This window comes from Paroedura picta, chromosome 5, assembly GCF_049243985.1.
Source record: "Paroedura picta isolate Pp20150507F chromosome 5, Ppicta_v3.0, whole genome shotgun sequence".
Classification (NCBI taxonomy): Eukaryota; Metazoa; Chordata; class Lepidosauria; order Squamata; family Gekkonidae; genus Paroedura; species Paroedura picta.
This window is the reverse complement of record NC_135373.1, coordinates 91,128,951-91,151,652: the sequence shown is the minus strand read 5'-3', so window position 1 is coordinate 91,151,652 and position 22,702 is coordinate 91,128,951. Positions and strand designations below refer to the sequence as shown.

Genomic DNA, 22,702 nt, shown 5'->3' with positions numbered 1-22,702 from the left:
TTCCATTGGTAGAGAAGGGAGTGCAAGCCATTTTCACCTGCTTGCCCATCCTCGATGCGACCCCTTGTGACCCCCATCCCCACATAAAGAGTTGAATCTTTGGGGGAATTCTCAAATTAAAATAGAGAATAAATACATGCATTTAGAAACGAAACATGTGACTATTGCAGGACATACATTATTTACTTTTGTGAACAGGACATTGTCTGTTTCTAGTACCGCACAGAAAACATCTTGGATTTTAAAATGAAATGGCAGCAAAGCCTGCTGGAGTCTCAGGAAGAAGGAGGAGGAGGAGGACAGAGCAATTTTGACACACTGAGCAACTGTCAACTTGTAGAGCAGGGGTAGTCAAACTGTGGCCCTCCAGATGTCCATGGACTACAATTCCCAGGAGCCCTTGCCAGCATTCACCAGCGAATGCTGGCAAGGGCTCCTGGGAATTGTAGTCCATGGACATCTGGAGGGCCACAGTTTGACTACCCCTGTTGTAGAGGCAGCTCTGTCACTCAGGACCAGCTGTTTCAGACTCTTTGCATCAGCATAGCCTCCTAATTCTCTTATCAGTGACCTCACACTTCCTGTTTGTAGCCTATTAACTCAGGGGTGGAAAGAAATAAAAATATCCTGTAGGTGACTTAACAAAATGGAAAAAAAAAACTAGTTCCAGTTTCTCTTGTTACCAACTGCTGTTTGATCATTATGCTTTTCTTCAAACTGCACTCTACTAAACCACACACCAAAGAACCCAAATTAGGAAAGGAGTAAGAAAATCCCATGTAGGTGAAACAATACCAGGATGTTGACTCCGTCATTAAGAAACTGGGGGGGGGGGGATAGAATGATGCAAGTCTGGCACAATGCCATTTTTTCCTCAAGGAAATATAAATCAAGCAGGAGTTTGTGTTTAAAAATAAAAATAGGGCTACTGCTACAACCTAATCATCACACTGGCTTTAAGAGTAATACCTCCTTGGAAAGAAAGAAAGAAAGAAAGAAAGAAAGAAAGAAAGAAAGAAAGAAAGAAAGAAAGAAAGAAAGAAAGAAAGGGGGGTCTTTTCTTAGCTGCAATCTTTGTGGCTGATTTGCACATGTGGTGTTTGTTTGTTACTTTATATGTTTTCAGCCAGAAAAAAGAGGGAAGTCACAGAAGGTGGCTTAAAAATGAAACCACTATGTAAGAGCTTAAGGGGGAGCAGAGCTGTGGATCAGCAGCCCAGCACAAGCTTTGAATGCAGAGAAGGGTTGGTGTAAACATACCCTGAGAAGGTGGAGCTTTGGTGGAGCCCACTGACCCCCAGCCACACCCTCTCCAGCCACCCAACGTCTCAAATGCCCAGAGGCATTGAGGAAGGGCATGTGGCCAATGTACAGTGGTGATACTCCTGGTGACAATTAAAGCAGCACTCCCAGCTGCATACATTGGTCAATGCTGCTGAGGAAAGGGTGTGTCAAATAGTACACACAACTGAGCATGGGCAGTTGGAGGACTTGGAAGTGGGAGATTAATGCATAGATGGGTGAGTGGGGCATGCAGCAGTGGGGGTGTAGAGGAGGGAACAGGTGGCACTGCTGGTGGAGAGATGGAAGCCCTGATGCAGAGCGTTCCAAATTCAGGGGCTTTTTGCACGCCTTCAAAATCGCACAATGGTTGCCAATTGGAAACGCTATTGATTTGCCATAACGCACGACGTCGTAGACAATCTGCCACACACCTGAAACCAATCTGCAAAAAGCGCTTCCTTGTAGCGCTTTCAGGGGAATCCCAAAAAGTGGATTCACCCTCCGGAAAGCGCTACACTCTTGCAACCAATCTGCAACACTAGCGAAAAAGACCTGTGCGTTAACATTGTTGCGGTTTCTTCAAAGTCCCTCCTCCTGAGCCTGTCCTCCAAACTTCCGGCGAAGCGATCGCCATTTTTTTTTCTCCGAGCGAGCGGGGATAAACGCACCAGCGAGCCTCTTTCTGTTTAGAGGCTTCCCTGGCTTCAGTCCTTCACCTTTAGTCACTAAGCACAAACCACAGAAAAGCCCGTTTGCTGAAATAAAGTCCCTTTATTTTTTACACATTAATTCAGCCGAAAATCGGGCCCGTGAGAGGGGGGGGGATTTTTTTTTTTCACTCGAGGCAGCGTGGCAACGATCATACGATCAAACGACAGCTCACATTAGGCAGCTGGATGGGTCTCTCCGTTGCAACGAATCTACACAGATTCGTTACAATGGGTCTGTTTTTTTTTAAAAAAAACCTTTCTTAAAGGGAAAGGGGCTGTTTGGGAGCATGCTAACGGCTGCCCATTGGCTGCTTGACGGCCAGGGGCGGGACGAGCTTGGCAATAGCGCTTCCTTTCTAGCGATTTCTGCCGAGACCGGAAGCTGTGGGAAACGCTACAAAATGCAACTGGATTCCACTACAAAGGCAGGTATGCATAACGACGAATTCCACTATTTTAAATGGCGATTTTTCATTCAGTGACCAATTTGCAACAAAGATCCCGGTGCGTAAAGCCCCTCAGTTCCAGATATCTCCAGGGTGTAAACTGCACGGAGCTTTTATTCCAATCCCAGGTCGATTCAGTCCCTGCTGTCTGCACAGAATGCGATTTCTGTTTTGATTTTGGGCAATTAAAATTTTCCTTCTGCAGCAAGGATTGATCCGGAGTGACCCTACCTTTATTGTGCGATATCTTAGAGTGCTTTTAATGATCAATATTTCAAGATTTGGATTGAGAAAGCAGGCTGTTTTGAATCTGGTCTCTCCTCCATGGTAGAGATGCCCTGATTGGCCAAAGGTGGCCATGTGGCCTTAAAGGAGAAGCCCCTAATTTCTCTCAACTTCTGTTGATCTTGGATTTTTTCTCCCTTGCCTTCTTCGATCCTCTCCCCCCCCCTCCAAGAAAAGAAAGAGGCTCCCTGCTTGGCTCCTCTCCCCTCCCCTTCAAGAAAAGAAAGGAAGAGGCTTGGCTCCCCCCCCCCGTTCTGAACTACCCTAACCACAGGCAGAACACTTTCCTATTTCAATGGGGAGGGGGGGGGAGAGGAAGACCCGAGTTCAAATCTATCTGAATTCAACAGGATTGACAATGGAATAAACAAAGTAAATGCAGACTCTGCTCACGCAAAACAGTCAAGTGGAAGTGCTGGAAAGGACTTTTCTTTCTTTCTTTCTTTCTTTCTTTCTTTCTTTCTTTCTTTCTTTCTTTCTTTCTTTCTTTCTTTCTTTCTTTGCTTAACTGAAGAATAAGGAGAATTTTGGGGGTATCCTCCTTTTACTACCCAAATGAATATAAAGCGGCTCACAATCACTTACCCTTCCTCTCCTCACAGCAGACACCCTGTGAAGTAGGTGAGTATGAAAGAACTATGACTGGGCCAAGGTCATCCAGTTGGCTGCATGTGGTGAAGTGCGGAGTCAAAACCAGTTCTCCAGATCAGAGGCTGCCGCTCCTAACCACTACACCAAGCTGGCTCTTGATTACGCCAAGAAGGGTATGACTCTGCTTAGACAACACTGGGAGCCAATCAGAACTAAATGAATTCTTTGGGCCATAGGAAGGATCAGTGATTTTCAGCCTTTTTGAGAGTGGCTTTTCTTTTCTAATCTCTCAGTATGGCTTCTGCGTGTACTGGTGTCACACCAATTCCCATTGTGACTGTTAAAAGTAGCCAGTCTACAAAATTCTGAAACAAAACTCTTCCCATCAATTCTGTTGCCATCATTATGTTCAGTAGATAAATCTGCCTTGATATGTGAGAGTATTTACCTGGCCAGTATTCTAATTATTTGCAGGAGGGAATGAAAATTATATTTAATTTCCCATTAGAACAGGTTGGGTTAAAAATTAGCCAATTAGTAAAAGCAATCTGTATTTTTACCCATTAACAGAAAACCAGAGAAGGAAACATCAGGAAGATAATGTCATATGCTTGTGGGTTCGCCAAGCAAATAACAGAATATGCCTGTCACCTTATTACAAGAAAGAAAGAAAAATGAAGTAATGCTAATGAGTTTTGAAGTAATACCTGAAACAAAGAAATGAAAGAGGCACATTGAACCATGTTCTTTGATTATTTGTGCAATTTGGTCAAAACCCTCAGAAGGTTCTGGCACACACTATTATAGCCTGGTAGCAGCTTGGATATGCTCAGAAGCAGCCCTTTCATTTTTTTCTGTTTTTATATGCTTTGGGCTGGTTGGGAAGGTTTAGAAAGCACTCCCTGTTAATGGTACTACTTTGAATGTATAACTTCGAGATCACAGTGTCCGTTGCCAGTCTAAAAGACCAGGAGATCATCCTGTGGATCAGCAGCCCTCTGTATCCACAATTCCTGATCTGGCTTTTGGATCTAAGTATGTGTAACCTCATGGCCTGCACATAATATTTCACTGTTGGAAGCACAATGATGGCGCCAGTTTTGGTATGTAGTCCCTGATGCAACAAGAGCATCTGCAGTCTCTACCCATGGTAGATGGGAAATGAGCAACATAGGAATAGGTGATGGAAAGTACTGAATTTTTGTATCCTTCCACAATCAAAGACACATGGACAGGACTAGTCCAAAATGTGGCAACAACTGAAAAGGCCATTTCTTGGTTTCCACCCAGCTAGTTTCAGTTATGATGGAGATACCAAAAAAAAGGGCTTCTGAAGATGATCAGACTCATAGTACATAACATTAAAACTTGTTTAAGGGCACTAGCGATTCCAGTCATAGCACAATCACTCTTCTCATTGAACCATGGGTTTAAATCCATGCCCAGTCCCAAGATCCACTAGGTACCTTTGGGTGAGTTACTCCAACTCTGCAAACTTATCTCACAGGGCTTTTGGAGAGATGAAAAAAGGGGAGAGCCACAGTTGGAGTGTGATATAAATGCGTTAGTTTAAAATATAAAGGATCCTTTACAAATTCTCCTTTCAGCCATTACTGAATTATTTTGAGTTTGGCATGATGCTTAAGAAGGTAAGGGATAAGAAATATCTAAGCTTTCAGAGATCCTGTCCTTTAACTATGCTCTCAGACAAGCAGTCCAGTTTACTCAATGTCTACTTACTTATAGAAACTGTTAAAAACTGAGGGGAAAAACAATATGACTTTCTAATATTCATCTTCTGAAACGGCAGACAAGAAAAGTCCAAAATAAACAAAATGTTTTAACTTAGAAGATAAAAGGTCAGGTGGAATCAGTAGGATGCATGAAGTGAACAAATAATAAAACTGAGATAATTTTGTAATCACAGTAACTTCAGATAATTTTTTTACTGACAAGTGAGTGCTTCTGCTATTCAAATGGGTCTTTTAAATTTTGAGGAGAGAAGATTTCTTTTCAGTTTCTGCCTATTCAAGCATAGTCTAGGAAAGCAGGAACATATAGTCAAGTTCCCCAGATCCTTGTGTGTGTGTGTATATATACACACACACACACATATACACACACACACACACACACAGACCAGGGATCACTCCTCTTTTAAGAGTTGTCTCTCTTTTCACTGGGGAGGAATTACTTCTCTTAACTAGAACCATTTTTTCCTCTTAGTCTTAAATGAAGATCCTCTATCATCCTCTCACTCCTTTTTCCTTCCTCCCAGTCCACATTCAGTGCTTAGCTGTCTCTTCTTCAACTGTCAGTTCCCAATTGTCATTTCTTAACTGACTCTCTCCACAGAATTCCATTTGAAAAGCCTGTCACTCAAAGGTTCTCAGACTCTTTTGACATTAATCTTTGATAGTCCATCACAGAAGGTAGATTCAGGTTGGTAGCCATGTTAGTCTGAAGCAGTAGAACAAAAGGTGAGTCCCCTGGCACCTTCAAGACCAATGAAGTTTTATTCAAGGTATAAGCTTTCATGTGCATGCTCTCTTCTTCAGATACCAGAAAGCTTGAGAGATGGCTTTTTATCATGGAATGTGGATTCACAATGGCAAATCCAGTGTTAAAAAGGATGCAAAATGTCATTGTATCTTTAGAGACTGTATGCAATTAAATTCAAGTTCTCAGCTGAGCACAAACATAATTATGACAGCCACAGAACATAATATATTGGAAGCACATCACTGCCTTGAGGCAATGACCACAGTACATAATCTCTTCAATAAATCAATTTATTTATTTAAAAACTAATTAATATGATCCATGCAAAATAATGTTGCATTGTCTTTTATTGTCTTTGAGGTTTTGTTCCCATAATAGGTTCCATTATTTATTCATTCTTTGCCTTGAGACCAGGCTGAATTTTTTAATCCATCAGTCACAGCATCAGCTTTTGTTTCCCTGAGATTGTTTGACTATTGATGTGAGCCAAAGAAGTCAGAAGGTCTCATACTGAAGGAACATGAAAGGCCAAATATATAGAATATATAGAATTGGGCAGTTCTTAGTTTTTTTAGGTAAGCAAATACTGATTGTTGACATTAAAGATTTTGGTAGCCTCCAGAAGCCTTCTTGCAGGACAATCTATCACTTCCCAAGTCCCAAGCATCGCAGTAGCCTTTCTGACAGAGCATATCAGCAAAGATGATGCCTCTTTCCCCAAAAGTATGAATCTGCAGAGCTGGGATCATATTGGACAAGGCTGAAGCATGTGTGTCATTCTCCTCTCATGTTCTGCCTTCACCCAGAAGGTCCAAACAAAGCAGTTTGCCTGTAAATTTAGACCAACATAATACTCACAGCTAGAGTGACAGAGGGAAGATGGATCCCAGTTGATGCAAAATGAGAGCCCCCCCCCCATTCAATAAATGGTAAGTGATTGGGAGGGAGCACTGTACTAAGATCCTCCAGTGGGACTGAAACTCTGTGGCCTGCACATGAGCTAAGTGCTCTGGTTGGATGCTATTAGATGCATATAGACTAGAATATGTTACTATCTCTTCTTACTCCCTCCTCTTCTATTCCTTACTATTTCTGGAAAGAGGAAACCAAAATAGAGTGCAGTGACAGAAAACACAATTTCACTAGAAAGACTTCAAGGCATAGCCTAGTCAGTCAAAAAGATAGGCACAGTTCATTTTGTTTGGCAATTCCCCCAACAATTTTCTTGAAACTTAAAGCAAAAAGATTTCCATCTAGGAATCATTTTTTAAAATTTTTTTATTTATTTATTACATTTATTTACTGCCCTCCCCTGAGACTCAGGGCAGTTCACATGAAAATCTAGAGGAACAGGAACAATTTATCAAACTCAGTAACTATGCTGAATAGAAGTAACAATAATAATAGTAGTAATAAACAGGGATAATAACATTCTAATAGAACAGCAATCAGCAGGTCCATGGTTGGTGGGAATACCAGAGCATCTTATTTGTCTCTTGAGAAACCTATATGCAGGTCATGAAGCAACAGTGAGAACTGGGCATGGAATCACTGATTGGTTCAAAATTGAGAAAGGAGTTCGGCAAGGCTGTATACTGTCGCCTTGCCTATTTAACTTGTATGCGGAGCACATCACGAGAAAGGCGGGATTAGAGGAGTCACAAATTGGGAACAAGATTGCAGGGAGAAATATCAACAACCTCAGATATTTAGATGATACCACTCTAATGGCAGAAAGTGAAGAGGAACTAAAGAGCCTGTTGATGCAGGTGAAGGAGAGAGTGCAAAAGTTGGCTTGAAACTCAACATCAAAAAAACAAAGATCATGGCATCCGTCCCTCTCAATTGCTGGCAAATAGATGGGGAAGAAATGGAGATAGTGACAGATTTTATTTTCCTGGGCTCCAAGATCACTGCAGATGGGGACTGCAGCAAAGAAATTAAAAGATGTTTGCTCCTGGGGAGGAAAGCTATGGCAAATCTAGACAGCATCCTAAAAAGTAGAGACATCACCCTGCCAACAAAAGTGTGTTTAGTCAAGGCTATGGTATTCCCAGTTGCAATGTATGGCTGCGAAAGTTGGACCATAAGGAAGGCTGAGCATCAAAGAATTGAGGCATTTGAACTCTGGTGCTGGAGAAGACTCTTGCGAGTCCCTTGGAGTGCAAGGCGAACAAACCGGTCAGTCCTAGAGGAGATCAGCCCTGACTGCTCCTTAAAAGGCCAGATCCTGATGATGAAACTCAAATACTTTGGCCACCTCATGAGAAGGAAGGACTCCCTGGAGAAGAGCCTAATGCTGGGAGCAATCGAGGGCAAAAGAAGAAGGGGGCGACAGAGAATGAGGTGGCTGGATGGAGTCACTGAAGCAGTTGGTGCAAACTTAATTGGACTTCGGGGAATGGTAGAGGACAGGAAGGCCTGGAGGATCATTGTCCATGGGGTCGCGATGGGTCGGACATGAGTTTGCACCTAACAACAACAACAATTTAATAATAAAGTGAATTTACAGAAAATTTCAGTGAACATTGATGACATTTGATTTCATAAGGCCTCACTTGAATGGAATTTCTAAATTGTATTATTTACAAGTGCTTGGATGAGTTCCATGATTGCCTGGGAGTGGATACTGAATGCTTCTTGATGGGAAGTCTGGTCAGATGAAGCACCAACATGGAAAATGCTTTCCTTTGGAAGGTATACTTCTGGCCACCTTTGCAGAAAGTAGTGTGCGAAAATACATTCAAATTATTTCCTTATTATCCAAGTCCCCACCAATTTCCCAAGGTTTTCTTTTTTATGCATATGTTTAATTTGTAGTAGCGTGGTGTACCATCTGTTCATACTTTTATAAGGAACAGATAGATTTACTTAAAGAAACAGATGCAGTTAAGTTTCAAATATCTTACTAAGGTCTCTGCTGCTCTCTCTTTACACAGGTCCCTTTCCTAATTCTATAAACTATCATCTCTTTTCCCATTCAGCACAATGAAATAAAACCTCTTGCCTCAGAAAAAGTAATAGCTCCGATGTCTCCATTAGAAATATGTCTAGACAAGATAAAAGGTCCGAGCTGATTGTTCTAGTGAGATGGCAGCCTCCTAAATTATCCATATTCCAGACCCATTGTTAGATTCATGGCAGAGGTGAGTTTGTTACTGCACTGCAATGAAAACAGCAATGACTGCATAGTGGCTTTAATGCAAATCCTCACATGCCTCAGTTGTTGGTCACAACAATAGGGTAGAGCCCTGACAAGAGCAAGGCATGCGGGGGACCTGCTTTTGGTATTTACTATTTTACCGAAATAATGACTGTGAAAGTCCCCTCCCCACAGTTTTAGATTCTTTTCTTGGACACAAGATTAGCCAGTTAAAGCTCTGATGCTGACCACACACAAAAAGGAAACCCAGTCAAAAGAATAAGCAATCTGGTCAGAGTACATATGTCATATTAGAAGAGTGGCAGGTGAATGATTCCTTCATATGGTAATTCGTGTATTCTGGCCCTGTGATTGGTAGACCTGGGGAATGGAGTTAACATGAGCAATTGTTACAAGACCTGACAAAAGGATTTGTACATTAGACTAAGGAGGCCTGAACCAATGAAAAGCCCATTTTTTCTAAAATGAAGCCTAAGAAAGCAGCAAGTGAAATGGCTGGCAAGAAACAATATAGATACTGGCTGATCTCCCAGAATGAGACAGGCCCAAAAGTCCATGGCTTCTGCAAATAAACTGCTCTGTGTTATACAACAATGAGACCACTGGCAAGACAGTGATATGTGTGTGTGGGGAGAAGTTGAAACTAAAATAATGAGAATGATAGAAAGAACAAGAGCTCCATAGCATCTTAAAGACTAACATTTGTGGCACAATATGAGCTTTTGTGAGTCATTGTTTATGTCTTCATATTTGAAAAGCTCACACCCTGCCACAAATGTTGTTAGTCTTTAAGGTGCTATGGTACTCCTGTTCTTTTCTTCAGCTACAGATAGACTAACAGATCTTGTTCTTTCTCATAATGAGAATACACTTTAAAATTTTAATAGGTAATCTGGGTAGATGGCTAAAGGAAAAGAAGATCTCATCTCAGCCACCCTAACAGCTTAATTGTAGCTTAATTTTTCCTGACTTCAGGAATCAGATAGGTTCTTTAGGAAGTAAGAGCAGGCTAATAATGAGTGAGACTTGCAAATATCAACTTACTTGAGTTGCAGGAACCAGGCCAAGTAGAGGGAACCTTGCCAGCTTAGATGCATTTCAGACTCTAAAAGAAGTTTCATAAGAAAATCATCTTTTCTCTCCAAAAGAAAAGGATGCATCCCATTCATATAAAAGTCTTCATGACCTGACAACTGATGCTGAAGTTCAAACAGCAAAGGGGAGGCAAGATCTGGGACAGATATGAACATTGACCAAAGCAACACAGACGGTTCCTCAACCTTAATTCTGTGTGAAATTTTCTTGTAATGCATTTTATGGTTTTATGTAACCATGAAGCTATGCAATCACAAACCTATGCCATGCATATAAATTAATGCTGTACATCTATACACTCTTGTATACACTAAATACTTATGCAATGCATACATCAGCCTTTCTCAACTTTTTTACAGTAAGAACCCCCTGAAACTTTCTTCAGGCTTCAAGAAACTTCAGAAGTGGTGTGATCATGCATAATATGGTTGGGAAGCATAACTGTGTCCATGCCCACCCAGGGCCTCTCCCCTGCCCACCTTCTCCAGGCCCATCATCGGCCATTTTGGGAGAGGGGTGGGTCAATATGACCATATATGTTTACCCAATTAAAATATATTAAAATTAATTAACTGCCAGCCATTGGGGAAACCCTTTCAGGACTGCCAAGAAACCACAGAGTTTTATGAAACTCTGGTTGAGAAAGCCTGGTATACACTATTGTTCATTAGTGCTAGTAACTAGAAACACCTGAAGTGATGGTTTTTGTGGGAATTATGGATGTGAAAGAATGGTGACTATCACAGAAGGAGTAATTCTAAGATGGATGCTGTCAGGAGATGAGCCAAAGAAGAAATGTATTTAGGAATGGTTCCAGCATAAGGTGACCTAGCCCAGCAATATTGGAGGGGTTTTGGCTAGGGGAAACCCAGACAGGTCATATGTGTTTTTCATGACCATATGATATTTTTTGGCAAAATAGTCTGTCCTCAAGTTGGTGAAGATCCAAGAGTAGTTCTAAGAACTTGATTGGGTTAGAAGCATGGCCAGAAGAGCCAAATAAGTGGTGCTGGGAACGATGGATTCTAAATGTAAACAATAAATAAATAAAATTCTCCAGGAAGTCAGAGAGAGAGGATACAAGCCTTTCCTGCTCTTTCAATGCCCATCTGAAGGAAGACCACTTGGAGGTGAGGCCTTTTCCTATCAGGTCATCTTTGGCCACCTTTGATTGTTTCACCACTCTTTCCTGGAGGACTGGCAAGACTGTTACCTGTTGCCTGTGGTATTGCTCTGTGCTGCTTAAAGTAAAGCATGCTAGGTAGAGCTAAATTAGGCTTCTCTCAGGGGCTTTTTGCACGGCTTCAAAATAGCACAATGGTTGCTAATTGAAAACGCTACTGATTTGGAATAACACACGACGTCGTAGACAATCTGCAACACTCCTGAAACCGATCAGCAAAAAGCGCTTCGTTGTAGCGCTTTCAGGGGAATCCCAAAAAGTGGATTCACCCTCCAGAAAGCGATACACTCCTGCAACCAATCTGCAACACTAGCGATAAAGACCTGTGCGTTAACATTGTTGCGGTTTCTTCAAAGTCCCTCCTCCTGAGCCTGTCCTCCAAACTTCTGGCGAAGCGATCGCCATTTTTTTTTCTCCGAGCGAGCGGGGATAAACGCACCAGCGAGCCTCTTTCTGTTTAGAGGCTTCCCTGGCTTCAGTCCTTCACCTTTAGTCACTAAGCACAAACCACATAAAAGCCCGTTTGCTGAAATAAAGTCCCTTTATTTTTTACACATTAATTCAGCCGAAAATCGGGCCCGTGAGAGGGGGGGGGATTTTTTTTTTTATCACTCGAGGCAGCGTGGCAACGATCATACGATCAAACGACAGCTCACATTAGGCAGCTGGATGGGTCTCTCCGTTGCAACGAATCTACCCAGATTCGTTGCTATGGGTCTGTTTTTTTTTAAAAAAAAACCTTTCTTAAAGGGAAAGGGGCTGTTTGGGAGCATGCTAACGGCTGCCCATTGGCTGCTTGACGGCCAGGGGCGGGACGAGCTTGGCAATAGCGCTTCCTTTCTAGCGATTTCTGCCGAGACCGGAAGCCTGTGGGAAATGCTAAAAAACGCAACTGATTCCACTACAAAGGCAGGTATGCATAACGACGAATTCCACTATTTTAAATGGCGATTTTTCATTCCGCAAACAATTTGCAACAAAGATCCCCGTGCGTAAAGGCCCTCAGTATTTTTCTATGTGGGGGCATGTTCTAGAAATTCTTAATCTGATTAAAAGAGAGCAAATATTTGTTAGAACTTATGTACCAATAAAATGGTATAAAACTGTATAACCCAGTGTCTATGTTCTTTCTTTTTCTGGAAGTGTTGTTCTCAGAGCAAGATTCAAAAGATCCTTCTTGCAACACAGATTTAGCTTGGAAATAACTCAGGTCAACAGTATCTCCATCTGGACATCTGTTGTCTAAGATAAGAGTAGGCAACTCAAGGATTTGGCTTGTACTCAGCTAGAGGCTTGGCAGATTTGGGAGGAAATAACAGGCATATCCTTTGGCCTCTCCTTAACCAGTGCTTAACCAGTGCTTGAGCAGTGCTTCAGTTGCTTGGGTGGAGATCTGGCCCTGGGTATCTGCTGTATCACTGTCAGCACGCATATCAGTGGTTACCTATTCCAGTTTAAGACAAACCCTTTATACATAATGTTTGGATTAGCCTTTAAAATGCCATTGAGCTTTTGTTTTATCTTGTTGGTAGAGACTCACATGGTTTGCCCTCTGGAATTTCTAGGGTATTGATTCACAGTTCCTCTGAGTACTAGGAGAGCAATAAAAAGATGGTGAAGAGGTAAAATAGAGGGCTTTGGCACAGTGGCAGTACAGCCATATTGCAGCATGCTTTCCAGTGAGGTCAACAATCTACTCTTCTCCACAAATATACAGCATCCCCAAGCCTCCAAACGCAGTGCCTGCTCGCTGGCTGGGTGGGCAGCGCGGTCGCCCTTTCTTCTCCCGTGGGCTGCGCGAGGCTCGGCAGCAAGGAGAGGACGGGCCTCGGCAGTGGTGGTAGAAGTGGCGATGGTGGAGCGGGCTGGTGCAGCAGTGGCGTGTATGTGCACCAGCGAGTGAGGGTGGCTGTGCTGGTGGAGGGAGAGAAGAAGGGGGAGGCCCAGACCCAGTTCTGCCACGGCTGACAACCCTGGGCTCCCAGCAGCTGCGTGGGGGATCTGGGCTGCCACGGGTTTAACTTTGCAGGGAGGTGGCCAAGTGGTCAGGTGGTGGCCAAGGGCGGGCCTCTTCCTGGTGCACCTGCAATCTGGGCTGCAGCAAGAGGCAGGCGGCTGCAGCAAGGAAGCGGCTGCTGGGTGCAGGACTTTCCCGCCAAAGGTGGGAGTGTCCCGTCATTTTCGGAATGCCTGGTCAGTTTAACATATGCATTACCTGTAACCTTTTTGGTCAGCTGTACTAACCTTAGAAAGGCTTGATGGTGTGGTTCCAGAGCAAGTATTCCAGGGTGCATGAACATAATGAAAATGGCCATTGCTGTCATGCATGATGCAGTCCCCTAGCTGAAGCCTTAAATGAAAATCCACCAAATGAAATACAAGTACAGTAGTAGTTTACAATGTTGCTAACTTTTCTATCTTTAGTATATTTACAGTAGAAATACTCTGAATACTGTTTGTTATTTCTTTCACAGCACCTCCCTTCTTTCTTTGCTTGTATTTCTCACATTTCCCTTTTGGCAAAAATATCTGTTTTAACTTCAAAACTGCTGCCAAACTAATAGTATGTGTTAATATACTATGGTAATATCATACCCATTTAGGTTGTGAAATACACTTGGCAGTCTTTGAAACATATTTACTACTAGAGGCAAAGCCCATTGCACCCAGGAATACAACAGGCACTAGCTCATACACCTGCACTGTGACCCTCCTGGGTTCTGCCCCTCCCCTCCGCTCAATCCTGAGATCCAGTGTGGCAAAATGGTTAAAGAGTAGCAGACTCTTATCTCAAGAGCTGGATTTGGTTCCTGACTCATCCTACAGGTGGGGGCCTAGAGATTTTCAGGAATAACAACTGATCTCCAAGGAAGAAGAAATGATCTGGAAGAAAGGAAGGAAGGAGAGAGAGAAAAGAAGAGAGAAAGAGGATAATAGAGAAAGAAAGGGGGGGGAGACAGAAAGGGAGGAGAGGGGAGGGAGAAAGGAAGGATGAAAGAGAAAGAGTAAAAAGAGTGAGAATGAGGGGAGGGGATTGAGGGAAGGAGGGAAAAAGGAAGGATGGAGGGAAGGAGGAAGAAAGAAGGGAGGGGTATGAAAGGATGAAAGAAGAAAAAGAAAGGAAGGGAGAAAGAACAGATGAACATAAGATAAAGTGAAAAAGAGAGAAAGAGACAGCAAAAGAAAAAGGAGACAGTAAAGGGAGAAGGGAAGGAAGGCATCAGTTCTCCTGGAGAAAACAGTTGCTTTGGACGGCCATATTTCTTCTGCCTCCACATACAGCAGCATCTACACAGGTCACCACTTTCCCCACCTTCCCATCCAACACCACATTTTCCAAATGCCAGGATAGCCCCCCACATCTTCCAAAGTTTGGGTAGGGAAAGCCATAGGGAGCTATCACCTTCTTGCCTGAGTCAAGACATTCATTGCATTCTGTCTGTTGCCTGGTTTTCTGTTTTTGAAATACTGATTCTCTCAGTCTTCCTGTCAGCTCATCTGTGCTTCCTTCCAATAGAGAGCTGAAACCTGAGACAAATACAGGGGGAAGTAGCTGGTTTCTCTCCCTTGCCTGGGGGGAAATGGAGGGTGGGAAGAGACTGAGGATAGGGCAACTTACCAGCAGCAGGGTCTTTCAGAGAGGCCAGCAGTTCTTCTACCTGGCAAGCAACAGGAAGAGGAAGAGGATAGCTGTGGGGTCTGGACTAGGGGATATTCCGGAATCATTTTTTTTTAATCTCTTATTTCATCTTCAGTACTTATTGTATTGTCAGTTAAGCAATGGAAGGGCCAAGCAGGATAATTGTTGGGTTTTGTTTAGGGTATCAGTTGGCCGTAATCCAGTCCTCAGTGTAACTCTGATTGGAATGGCACTGATAGGATATGCAGGCTGGGTCACTGACAGTCATTTAGAGCTTGAATATGACCAGTTCAAACATATCAGTTGCTTCAGATGAGTTCCCCCAGTCACTTAAGCAACAGTCAAACAAACATTCTGTTGAACATAGTCAACAATATAATTTATAGCCATGTGATCATCAGTACCTTGAGAAAGCCTGCCCCAAATCATCACATTTCATTACCCCTTTCTGTTCCTTTTCATGATATCACACCCAAGAAAGATTTGGGTTAACATATTTACTTGAAAGGAAGCTAAGTCTGTTGTACGCGCAAACACACACAGAGACACACACGTATGCATGCACATACTGCTTATTGGACATAGCTTGGACATATATGTGAAGATAAACTCCCTTTTTAATTTGATAAAATAACTTGTGAAAAATTCTAGTCTTGCATTTGAGAAAATAAAGTTCTAGAACTACCTAAATCAACAGAATTAGAAGGGTTTGACTCTTTTTAGGATTGCAGTATTTGTTGGTTCTAATCTATCTGGACTCCGGGGAATGGTAGAGGACAGGAAGGCCTGGAGGATCATTGTCCATGGGGTCGCAGACACAACTTCGCGCCTAACAACAACAATCTAGTATTGGGCCAATACCCTAGTCTTCTCCTTTGAAAAGAGATTGTAATTTTTTCAAGATGACAGTCCAGGAGTAGGATTACTCATATCCCTGTGGCATTGTGTTTGCTAAATATAAACATATAAATTCAGTGTTTAAGAATGTCATTTTGACCACAGTCTTAATTGGATGTTCTTTAAAGAAAAATATTGCAATTTCCTGTCAGGAGAAACCTCTGGGGGATAGTGGTCTGTAAAACATGCACATATTCTGGACAAATAATTACACTTTATAGGTTAGAAAGGGAATTAAAAAAGATTAATCATATTAATGAAAAATGAATATGTTACATTTGTGTGGCATTTATCCATAGAGGCTGGGAATCCACTGCTATATTACCCAAGACCTTCAGTCTTTTCTTCCCCCAGCAGATTCTAGCTTTATTCTTATGCAGTGATCTTCAAGTAATGTTTCAGAACCTGCTTTTTACCACAAGCCTATAAAAGAGCGGCCTATATAAAATGTATACTTATCTTTCCTTAACTCATTCTTCTTTCATTTCTTCGCTTTCATTTCTGCCTCTCCTGCTTTTCTATTCCCTACTTCCAATTTTGTTTCTTAAAAAAAAGCCATGAAAAGCAGTAAATATGAATGGTTTTGCTTTTAATATATATGCATCTCATATGGGTCTGGTCCCACCTACCTGAAAACCAATGTCCTAATGTTTTAAATTTTACCCAGTTTACAGCATAGATGAGCTGTTTATTTTTCTCTACGAAAACCAAAGGCTGAAACAAAATCTGTTTTTTTAAAAATGTGATTAGAACAAATGTGTGATTAGAAGAAAACAAAAAGATAGTCCAGTAGCACCTTTAAGACCAACAAAGATTTATTCAAGGTGTGAGCTTTCGAGTGCACGCACTCCTCCTTGAATAAATCTTTGTTGGTCTTAAAGGTGCTATTGGACTAACCTTTTTTTTCTACTTCAGACAAACATGGCTACCCACTTGAATCACTGATTCAAGTCTGAGGAAGAGTGCTTGCACTCGAAAGCTCACACCCTGAAAAAATCTTGTTGGTCTTAAAGGGGCCACTGGACTCTAATTTTATTGTGCTACTTCAGACCAACATGGCTACCCATTTGAATCTGATCAGAACAGGAATTTTAAAATGCTTTGGTTTTGTTAATTAGATCATTCTTTTAATATTTTACCCAAATATGATATGATGTGTCAAACACTGCTCAGACTATGAAATTGCTTTCATAGAAGAAAATTTTCAGTTATATTGATCTTCATCAATGATCAATCATCTATAATAACCAGTGTGTGTAAAAAGATTTATGTGATCTGAACAGAAACCAGAGTATGAGATGGATTATTAGGGACTTCTTCTGACACATGAAAAAATATGCTAATTATGCAGAATTTATATAGATGCCATAATCAAGACAATACATTATAAAATAAATTATTTTTATATTTCATTAGAATGATTAGCACAGATACCATATTATTTCATGAGTATTTTCTCTTTCACAGCATTTACAGTTGTATGTTATTTAGACTGGAACTGTTTTAGTGAATCTAACTTAAACAAAACAAAAACATTGGGTTGGATCCCCTGCATTGTTTCTGCAGGCAAAAGAGTCTGTCCATACAGTTTGACTTTCTAGTCTCTCCTCTCACATGGTAGTCCAAAATGCCCCCTGTCCTGTTTGGAGAGTTGTCTTCCCTCAGCTATTTTAAGATGGGCCAAGGAAAATTATAAAATATGGCCATATCGTTTTACCCTACTGAGTTGAATAGGGCATTTTTCAGCCGGATAAATGATGCATGGGGAAAGAATTGAATTCTGCTTTCCCAATACCACAGTTTCATGGACCGTTTTTTGCAGATATGCCAGGGAATCTTATCACAGATTATTACATGTCATTTATATTGACCTCCCATTAGGGCATAACATACGAGAAAAAGATGTAGGAAAATATGGAGTGTTTGCCTTGCACGGGGGTATTGTTTGCACCTTATGAAGGACACAGAGGTCAGCTATTTTGGTATAAACTTGACCACAGCCTTTATTTTAACTTGAGCTAGGTGTAAATAGGGAAGGATCTGCCATTTTGCGGCCAGCCGACCACAAGGTAGCCTTGTCAGCAGGCCTAATCCTCACTGGTCAGTCAGGCTATCCAGCCAGATTGCCCAGGACATCCTGGCCTGGTGACCCATGGGAGGCGGCTACTGGATGTGAAGCCCCTTGGGTGTCCGCCTCTGCCGGGTTCCATCCTCCACCTGGAAATGCTAGCTTCCCTCAAGCTTAGCATCCACACAGCCCCATATGGGGGCCCCCTAACTAGGGGAGGCCAGCGCACAAGCTTAGCCTACCCTTAAAGATCCACACCACTTTTCCACCACAGGCTGTGACTAAATTGAACACATAACCATTAATAAGCAGGAACCTACAATGAAACTAGCAATGTAATACAAGGGAGAGTAGGTTGGTTTGCTGCCTCGACTGCCAAGGGGGGAGATGAGGCTATTTGAGGGCAGGCAGCCCATATAAGGCAGATGGCTTGCCCCGCCCCCGCCTCCACACAGCTCCTTGTGAACAGCATTGGCTGCACGCTGCCCCACCAGCTCATGCCGCCGGCTAGGACCAGGAGTCAGGTACAGACTCCCATGTCCTTCCACAGGGCATGCCCTGGCTGCGGCAAAAAGCCCCGTCACCAAAGGCACTCAGGTGCATTTAACAGAGAACCCATAAGGACAGAAAAAGAGCCCTGTTGGATCTGATCAGTGGTCCATCCAGTCCAGTTGCCTGTTTCACACAGTGATATCACCACATCCCCTGGTAACCAATTCCGCATTTTAATCACTCACTTTATAAAGAATAATCACCTATTTGTAATCCTAAAAATATTGCATATCAACTTTACTGGGTGTTCCCAATTTTTAGTATTTTGAGAGGCAGAGAAGGTTCTCTCTATTCACTCTCTCTGTTACATGCATAACTTTATAAGCCTCTGCTATGCCCCCCTCCTTAGTCATCTTTTTAAATTAAAAGGTCTTTCCTCATAGGAAAGATGCTCCAACCCCCTTATCTTGGTTGCCCTCTTCTATATTTTTTCCTGCTCTTCAATGTCCTTTTTTGACATACAGCAAACAGAACTGTATACAGTATTAGAGATGTAGTTGCACCATCTACACATTATAATACTGGTCATTTTATTTTCATCCCTTTCTTAATAATCCCCAGCATGGAGTAGTTCCATTTCTGGGAACACATTAGTTACAAAACCCATTTTCTTACCATTTTTATTTGTATCAGTGCCTGTTGAAATAATGTTTGTGTGCATAATGTAAACAGCATGAAATCAGTGGGAAGCTTCTAAGCCTTATTCCATTACTTTTCATTAGGGCCCAAGCTGCAATCTCATGTATTCTTATCCATGCAGAAGCCCCGCTGAGCAAAATGAGACAGGCATTGGATTACAGTGCAAGTCACAAGTAAACCTTTAGAGCCCCTAGGACCTCTGAGTATGTACAGATGGCCTGGTGGTTAGTATTTTTCATTTCATAACACATCCTATATAAAGTAGGACAAGAAACAGAAATATTCACATACACACCCACCAAAGTTGCTATAAAGAAGATCACAATCGGGTTGGAACAGTGAAGTCTGACTAGTTGGCAAACCTACAGAAAAGCAGACAAAGCAACCTTATCCTTTATTTCAAATGGCTGCTAAGCTAAGCTGAATATTTGAAGTGTTTGTTTCTCATAAATGTTCCTGGCCCCTCTGCAGCCCACAGACCACCAGCCAAACAGAGATGCTGTCCCATGAGGGCAGTTTCAAAATATGTGAAGTATAAAGTTTGACTGTGGTTTTTTGTAATATGAACAAACAGATACTTTGTACAAGGTTGATGCTATACCAGTGAGCCTGTTTGACTTATGACCTACTTTGGACCCCTCTCAGCTAAGAGAATAAGCTAGAATGTTGGGAAAACCAACATTTTCAATTTTCCTACTGCTGCTGGTGGTTATTAGAATAAACATGAAAGTTAGAAACTTGAACCTAAATTTATTTTTTTGAATATTTCATAAAGTTATAATATCCTGGCTTTCTGCTGAAATAATAAGCAAGGCAATGTACAATAAAACAAGACTGACAAGCAACCAATTGAAAAAGTAAAACAAGGCCAGTGATAAAATAAGACTTAAACAATGGTTGGCAGTATTGAGATAGTTGGTTAGTATAGCAGAGTTTGCCCAGTCAAGTGTGATACAATACAATAAATGAATATCCCAAGAAGTATATTGGGGGGAAAGGTAATCTTACATTTATTCAAGTTGATCCGTTTCACATTCAGGTTGCAGTCAAAAGGAGAAAAAAGCAGCCCAATCTAAAAAATACTTTCCCTATCATAAATGGCCCACTAATCCAGCATCGTGTGCAAGGGCACAGAGTTAACTCCTTCCAGGCTTAGGCTTTGAAATCATCCGGGTATCTTCTGCATTTGACTAAGAAGATGACTTTCATCTTCCATCCAGTTCCCATTCAATATGAATTCCCAAGTAAATGTTAGCATCGCCCAGTTATTTGACTTTTACTTCCTTGTTTAATTTGGATGTAATCTCAGAAACAGTAATTTCATTTCATTTTTATTTCAAATAATCAGATTATCAACATAGGTAAGAATAAATTTCCATTTGCTGTCTCTAGATCTGCTGTAAGAATAGAGGTCAGTTGTCTCTGGGAGAAATTCTTCTGCCTCTATGTTTGAGTGTGAGGTTGCTTGTTGGTACTGGCATATGCATTTCTACTGAGCAAGCACTCTCCCTGGGCAAGATATGGCTTGTTACAATTGAGGTAGTGAAGGACATTTCTTTTGTCTTTGGGTTTGGGTTTCCTGTGATCAATTGGCTTAGTTCCTGATCTCTCAGACTATGTCATTCGCTTTTGTGCTGCTCATTGACCATTTATGCACTGGAGGTTTCATGCCAGGCTGCAGGTTGGAGTTTTAGTCATAGCAGGTTGCCCCACCTCTTCCTGCACCCACATGGGGGAATACTTGGCCTGGGGCACCTCATCCGCCTCCAATTTGTGCTCCTGTATGGGAGCTGGGGCACTGAAGTTCCCAGTGCATAAACGGTCATTGTGCTGCTTTTGTTTACAGGACTCAGCTCCTATCAGTCCTAGAGCATCTTCCAGTTTAAATTTTTTTTGCCTTAAATATTGAATGCAGAATAAAATTCAAGTAGGGAACTTAGAAACAATCCAATTTTAATTTTTTAACTAGCATGTTACCAAAGGCTGCAAGATTTTCAATTAGAGTTTATAATGTTTCAATATGGGTTTTTGCATTTCTACTTTTTTGTAGCCTAATTGAGAAAAGTTCTCTAAACAAAGAAACCTTGCTAGCCTGTATTGCTCTCAATAAACTTTATTAAGGCTTCATGCATCCCTTTGGGGGTTTCTTGTCCTTTTAGGAGTTGTATGAGTGAGATTGTGGAGGGGGAGGTTGTCTGTGTGCAAGAAAAGGTTTGCCACTCAGTACTTGGGAAAGAGAACTGTCATTATCCAATAGAGGTTGTAAGTCACTGATGATATGCCAAACTGTTTTGTGTTGAGAGCTATATGAAAAATAACAGAACACCATCAAAGGCTTATTCACTTGCTCATCTTCTAACATTGTATAAGGTGCATCCATCTCAACAATTTCTAGACATTTTCATAGTTGGCAACTAAGGAAGAATAAAAGCCCTTTGAAATGGTGGCAAGCATGCTATTCCCCAAAATACATCCAGCCTTTTTTATGCAATATCATGATATTATAGCATTACTAAACATGTGCAAAGAAAAGAAAATAGGATGTTCTGTTGCTGGTGAAGTACATTATGACATGGTCACACAACCCCTTTTCAAAGGAAGTTCAGAGCACCTAGGAGCGGTCAGATCCAATTTCAAGAAAAAAATTCCCTGTAATAAATGCCCTTTTGCAGAAGGAGTGCTGCAAATCTGGAGCATCAGCTGGGAAATAAATCCACCAGGAAACAGCAGCAACACTGAGGTGCAGAAAAGGTATGAGAGAGTATGATTGCCCAGGATCTCCCAGCAAGCTTCCATGGCAGAGAGGAGCTTCCAATCTGGGTCCCCCAGATCCTAGTTCCACACTCTTAACTACTGTACAACGCTGGCTGCCACACTACACTGAGCCATTACAGAGAGGTTAGCCTCAATCAAAGTTCTGGATGATGTCTTCAGGCCCTGATAGAATGAGATGGACCCGACACATAGCAGAAGCCCAAGGGTTACCAAAGACCTTTTGCCATGTAGGTTTCCTGACTGGCTGGCTGTCATGAACTCTTTAGATCTCAGACAATTTGCTTTTGCAAATTCACCCTGTTGCAATGAAACTGGGGGGTGAGGAGACAGGGACTGAAAAATTACGTTATAAATCACATTCCTACAAGTTCTACTAAAACAGTTCAATTCATTATTTTAAGTTAGGATATTTTGAAAGTGAATGTCTCAAAATGAATTGTGCAACCCCAAACTTCCATGATATTAGGCAAACCATAATCTAGATACCTGCAATGAGAAAGCAGGCTTTCAACTGGAAAATATTGCACAGACTTTAGTTATTGTGCAACTAAGAGAGACAGATTTCCAACTTGAAGCTGGCCAGAACCAAAGTTGTAGTCAAAACATCTCCCTTTGCTGGTCAGGGAATAGAGAAATGATAATTACACTAACAAATGGCAGCCTCTGGTTGTATTACCACATGAAAAACCACTGTTCTGTCTTGTGCACCACAGTACTACAGATGAACTTTCTGCACTTGACCCTCATCTAGGAGTTCACAGAAAATAATAACAATCCATTCTGAGCATGTTAGCAAAACTGTGATCTTAACAGTTTATCTCTCTTACTTGAAACATTTGTAGCATGCATCACGTTTTGCAACATTATGCTGG

The 22,702-nt window shown here is 41.7% G+C and overlaps 1 long non-coding RNA gene across 2 annotated transcripts in view; it reads right to left on the bottom strand.

The window, feature by feature from the left end:
* The window catches only part of LOC143838133 (uncharacterized), a 49,771-nt gene that overhangs the window by 4,431 nt on the left and 22,638 nt on the right, over positions 1 to 22,702 (bottom strand). Inside the window, exon 1 of one of the 2 annotated variants that reach the window (XR_013231239.1) lies at positions 4,783 to 4,872. The exons of the other annotated variant lie outside the window; for it this stretch is intronic. This is a non-coding gene — a long non-coding RNA (uncharacterized LOC143838133). Of the gene's footprint in view, positions 1 to 4,782; positions 4,873 to 22,702 lie in introns of those variants that run through there. 2 annotated transcript variants of the gene reach the window in all.